The sequence below is a fragment of the Pongo abelii genome, chromosome 1, assembly GCF_028885655.2.
Source record: "Pongo abelii isolate AG06213 chromosome 1, NHGRI_mPonAbe1-v2.0_pri, whole genome shotgun sequence".
NCBI lineage: Eukaryota > Metazoa > Chordata > Mammalia > Primates > Hominidae > Pongo > Pongo abelii.
In genome coordinates this window covers 193,566,083-193,572,204 of record NC_071985.2, presented here as the reverse complement: position 1 = coordinate 193,572,204, position 6,122 = coordinate 193,566,083, and the positions used below count along the sequence as shown (strand labels likewise).

The 6,122-nt window shown below is 46.8% G+C and overlaps 1 long non-coding RNA gene across 1 annotated transcript; it reads right to left on the bottom strand.

Moving 5' to 3' along the window:
- Window positions 1–816: 816 nt before the first annotated feature.
- On the bottom strand, window positions 817–2,407 carry LOC129051484 (uncharacterized). Its single transcript, XR_008515763.1, has 3 exons — window positions 2,236–2,407; window positions 1,433–1,730; window positions 817–939 (listed from the first exon to the last, which is right to left on the bottom strand). It is a non-coding gene; the product is annotated as an uncharacterized LOC129051484 (long non-coding RNA).
- Window positions 2,408–6,122: the final 3,715 nt, after the last annotated feature.

Genomic DNA, 6,122 nt, shown 5'->3' with positions numbered 1-6,122 from the left:
ACGCTCAGCTCCATTATCGCCTCCTCTGTTAAGCCTTGCCAGACCACCACGCCCAGACGGAATCTGGTGTTCTCAGTTTTGTACGTGCAGGCAGACCTTGATTAGGCCTTTGCCAAATCATTTTGTTAGTTAGTTTGTTTTTTCACAGAGTCTCGCTCTCTGTTGCCCAGACTGGAGTGCAGTGGCGCAATCATGTCTCACCGTAACCTTCACCTCCTGAGCAATCCTCCCATCTCAGCCTCCTGCGTGGTTAGGACTACAGGGGTGCACCACCACACCCAGATCATTTTTTATTTTTTATTTTTCATAGAGACAGGATCTCCCTATGTTGCCCAGGCCCCTGTCATCCTAGCTACTCAGGAAGCTGAGGTGGCGGGATTGCTTGAGCCCAGGAGGTGGAGGTTGCATTGAGCCATGATCCTGCCACTGCACTCCAGCCTGGGTGATAGAGTGACACTCTGTGAAAAAAACAATTAAATAATAAAAATCTCCCTATGTTGCCCAGGAGTTCAAGACCAGGACAACATAAGGAGATTTTTGTTCTTTTATTTTTGAGATCCTCCCTAGAATCTCCCTATGTTGCCCTAGCCTCGAACTCCCGAGCTCAAGAGATGCTCCTGCCTTGGCCTCCCAAAGTGTTGGGATTGTAGGTGTGAGCCACTGCACCTGGGCCAAAATAATTTAGTTAACAGTCTGCTGTGTTTATCTCCACAACTAGATGTGACTTCTTCAAAGGACAAGATCATCCATACCTTATTCATATATATTGCTGGGTGGGCCAAGAGTAAATTTAATAAATGCATTGACAAGGCCACCTTTATATCTCCAAGTATCCTTTTATGTATTTTTTTCCTTAAGGTTCCCATGTTTTACATTTTTAATCTCGGAACATGGTAAGGAACTTGTTTTGCCATTTTCTATTAATCGAAGACATATATCCTGCCAATCAGAGGGAAAGGATAAAGGAACAAAATGAACATTTGTTGAGAGCAAACTGTAAGGCTTGTTTTGCACACATATTGTCTCACTGGATCCTGAGGATAACACTATGAGGTATTATTACAGATCATATAAATGAGACTCAGAGAAGTTGTGACCTTCCTAAAGTCACACGGCTAGCTAGTGACAGAAATGGATTCAAACCCTGATGGGGCTGACTCCAGGCCCACATAGCCCCACCTATGCTGTTATCTCTTGCTCTTAATCAGCATGAGATCACAGCATCGCTACGCTGATTCTGAAGCCAGCCACCCAGAGCTGGAGATCTTGGCTTGTCACAGTGAAGGAAGTAGCCATCGCAAAGCTCTGGGTTGCTCAACATGCTTTTCGTGCAGATGGGCAAAAGGAGGCCCAAAGAGGGGGAATGACTCCAGGGGTGCCCAAGGCAGATGCTACTTCTGCCACCCTGGTCTGAATCCAGCAAGTCACTTACTCTAAAAGATCCTTCCAACTCTGAGAGGGTCCAGGCTAGCAGACCAAGGCAATGTCTCCTTGCAGGAATGTGGTGTGAGCATGAGGGCAGGGCTCTGGGCAGCCAGGAAGAAAGAGGTATTCCTCAGGCTTCAGCCCCCTTGCCGTCCTCTGAGGCCACCTGGTAGCTTGGTCCAACCACTGGGGCTCCCTTAGAGGTACACTTTGGCCTCGGATGGTGTAGCTCTCTGTGCCAAGGCTGACGTTACGCAGCTTCTCACACTCTGTCATTCTTAACGTCTTCTTGGCAGTCAGTCTCTCTGAAAAAGTAGAGCTGACTTTGTCTTCTGGGGAGGATCCTGACCTTGGGAAAGTCTAGGATGAGAAGATGCTGGGACACAGGTTGGTGGTGGGAAGGGCACCAGCTGTCCTAAAGAATCTCTGGGTGCTCTCCATGCCCCTCAGCCCCCCAAGAACTGAGGCTCAGTAGCCAGCCCAGTCCCAAGGCCCACAGAGGGCCTCCCTGTGGCATGGTCCATAGCCTCATGAGATCAGATGGATCTGCCATGAGGCTGTCCGTATGCCACTATTGCCCAACCAACATCCAGGCAGGAACTGGCAGCCTCAAGTGACTTCAAGGGCCCTCAAATACTTCCTGCCAAAAGAGCCTCTCTTGGGACCCTCAAGAGTCTCTCCTTCCTATTTTCTGTCCTACCTGCTTCCCCACAGGGCAAATAAAGGGGCAAGATAAGGAACAGCCTGAGGCATCCCCATCACAGCAGATGTTCCAGGAAGCCCTTGCTGCAGAGCATGCCCAAATTTTACCTGACCATTCCCGTAGAGCACCTCCCAAGATATCAATTTCCTAGTGACCGTAGAGCCAAGTGTGTTTCAAGGCATGGGCATGGCTCCTTTTCTCCAGAAGTCAGGTGGTAGATCTGCCAGTTAGGGACTGAAGAGATTTTAGCACTGGATAATAGACTGCAAGCTACCCCACCTGGCAACACCAGAATCCAGCAGCACTTTCACTCAGCAACAGTCTCCTAGCACCAACACCCCAACAGCTCCACCTGGTAATCCTGCCCTGACAGCATCCCACTATGTTGGAAATACTACCTCGAGCCACCAGAGCACATGTGAGAGTGCCAAGCGGGTGACGAGAGATTCAAGGGAACGTTTTGACCTATGAGTTGGAGTCTTATGTGTTGGCATGTTTCTGAGGTTGAATTACTTCTCCCCTGATTCTTCCTTTGGCCTGCCAGTACTTGAGAGGGACTGGCCAGAACTTGAGAGGGGCTGCAGGCGCAGTGTGTTTACTGAAGTTGTGCGCACGCTCACTTGAGGCATTTTTCCCTTTACCAGTCAAGCATTCCTAAAGGAAGTTCATATACCAGTTAAACTCCACCATTTTGCCTCTTAGTGTGCATGCTTGAGCCTATTTACCCAACTCCTGAGATGTTATCGGGAAGCTGCTGATGACCAGTTTCAGATTTTTCCATCTATTGGGAGACTGTCTTTCCCTGTTGCTGGCTGCGACCAATTAATACTTTAGAGAGACAGTTTGACAACCACCTGACTATCACCTGATGGTTGCCTGACATTCTTGGGAATGTCGGGAGCGCCTCTCCTACCTTGCTCATGTCTGACTACCTACTGTAACGCTGCCACAGAGTGTGAAGCTGTCTGCCCCTCAGGAAAAAGTTCTCGTTCTTGCTCCTGCTGTTCTAGATGGAAAGAATATTGCTATGAAGAGGGGGCCCAGGTCTCTGCTCCAGTCTCCTGGTGAGATTGCCCTCTGCCCACTATGGACTGGAGCCTTAGCAAAGCCCCATGGGCTTATGCCCATAATGCCAGCACTTTGGGAGGATCGCTTGAGGCTGGAGTTCCAGACCAGCCCGGGCAACATAATGAGACCCCATTTCTATTACAAAAATAAAAACAAAACACTTAGCACAGTACTTGCTCAGCATACAGTGCATGCTCAATAATTGGGAGATGCTGTATTGGCAGTGTCCTGATTCAGTTAATGGTGAATGAGTGCCGGAGAGCTCAGGTGTTTAGGAAAAAGCCTCAAACTGTGTTTTTCCTCTACTCTCACACTACCACCACAATAATCATCAACACAGAAGACATCTGTGACCAAAGGTGTGGGAACTTTTCCCCATACACCAAATGCATAGTGTTGGTGATAGTGTCAGATACGTGGAGATAATGTCAGATTTCACAGGTTGGGGGCTCAGCCCATAAGACTGCTCCCCAACCCTAACCCTAGACACCAGTCACAAGCCCAGGCCTCTGGAACTTCTGACCTACTGGCTTCAAGTGGGGTTCCCATGACCCTCTTTTTGAGTTCTATTAATTTACTGGAACAGCTCACAAAACTTGGGTGAACACATTTACAAGTTTATTATAAAGCATATTACAAAGGAAACAGATGAAAATATGTATAGGGCAAGGTATGGGGGAAGGAGCATGGAGCTTCCATGCCCTCCCTGGGACCCCACCCTACAGGAACCTCCATGTGTTCAGCTAGCCAGAAGCTCTCCAAACCCAGTCCTCGGACCTCGGCAGGTAAAGGGAGGGCAGGAGAAAGTCAGAGAGATTCTGTTTCCTGAGCCCTGTCTCTGAGTCCTAACATCAACATTATAACAAAAGACTAACGAAGGCTATGGGAGTTATGAGCCTGGAACTGTAGACGAAAACCAATACATACATTTAACACCACAGGCCACCCCCTGGTTTTCAAACACAGATCTCTTACATCAAAACAATATACATTTAGTCAGAGCTGAGAGATTAGAAAAAAGAATATACATTTCAAAAGATACTGCCACTTCATTAGAATCCCATTCAGTCATTAATAATTAGTCCAGTCCATCATATTGTATGAACATCTCCCACACTGAGGCCACTAAGGTTTGCAGGTTTCTTTTTCTTTTTTATTATTTTAATTTTTTTTTTTAATAGAAAGGTAGTCTTGCTTATTGGCCACGTGGACTCAAACTCCTGGCCTCAAGCGATCTTCCTGCCTTGGCTTCCCAAATGCTGGGATTACAGGTGCGAGTCACTGCACCTGGCCCAGGTTTCCTTTTAATCTTGTTAAGTTCCAAAAGCAGGAGTGGTCTTGGCAAACATAGAGCTTCACTCTTTCAGTCATTGTGTAATTGAGCTAAGAGACAATGTCATCTCTGGCTCTGAGCCTATTTCAAGGTGTTAATGTAACCCATCTATTCATTTCTTTACTCTCAGCTATTATTTCTCCTTTTCTCAATTTGTCATATTCTTACCCAAACTTTTCCACCTCCAGAAAGGACATGAGGTTCACCCAGTGCGCTGGTCCAGATCACTGGTAACAATGCTAGTCTAGTAAGCGCCTCTCCCTCAGTCCATTCCCATTCATAGAGGGTAGGGTTACATCGGCTCTGAAGGAGTGAGCCATTTTACCACCAGGCAATATAGGTGTATTCATTCTGTTTTTCTTTTTTTTCTTTTTTTTTTTTTTTTTGACAGAGTTTCACTCTTGTCGCCCCAGGCTGGAGTGCAGTTGTGCGATCTCGGCTCACTGCAACCTCCACCTCTCGGCTTCAAGCGATTCTCCTGCCTCAGCCTCCTGAGTAGCTGGGATTACAGGCACCCGCCACCATGCCCGGCTAATTTTTTGCATTTTTAGTAGAGACGGGATTTCGCCATGTTGGGCAGGCTGGTCTCGAACTCCTGACCTCAGGTGATCCGCCCGCCTTGGCCTCCCAAAGTGCTGGGATTACAGGCATAAGCCATCACGCCCGACCAGGCATATTCATTCTTAACCCCAACTTTGCTAGATGGGTGAAGGCTACTCCCATCAGGCCGTTAGGAATTCTGACATAAGATTTAAAAACACAGTTAGTTTCTTGCTTAGAAATCATCCCCGCTTCCAGCACTTCAATTGTAGCCATGGTCCTAGGACCACTGCTCATGTAGGAGAGAAAAAAAAATTTTTTTTTAGGTGATTCAGGGAAGAAAAAAGTGTACTCTTCCCTCGGCAAGAATTGCATAGTCATACCAGCATCCTCCCACCTCCTCCTCCCCACATCAACGAGAAAAACAAAAATGTAATGAGGACACTCCTCGCTTTTATCTCCCCCTGTTTTACATAACCATATGTTTCAATTGCCTGTTCTATTTCTCTCTCAAACTATTACTCTAAGGAGGATATCTCCCTCTGTCCATTGTTGGACATTATGGGCAGTACAGTGTGTTCCTTGGTCTGATAAAATGACAGTTGGGCATCCAAATCCGTGCAATATCTTCTGTTCTGGTTTCATTTTAAAATTTTATTTATTTAGCTTTTTAAGACTAGTCAAGTGCAGTAGTAAGAAGCAGGGAAAGAGTAGAACAAGGAGTTCCATCTGTAACTGACTGTGCACAATTGAGATAACTCAGTACCTTCAGACCAGCCTGTGTGTGTGTTTTTTTTAATGGCGCTCTGAGCATTTTTATCTTTCACTGTGTAAGCAAAGCCCACCTCAGAGTCAGTGTTTATTTCTGTCAAGACTCTTTTTTTTTTTTTGAGACGGAGTCTTAGTCGCCCAGGCTGGAGTGCAGTGGTGCGATCTCGGCTCACTGCAACCTCTGCCTGGTGGGTTTAGGCAGTTCTGCTGCCTCAGGCTCCTGAGTAGCTGGAACTACAGGCACATGCCACCATGCCCAGCTAATTTTTGTATTTTTGTAGA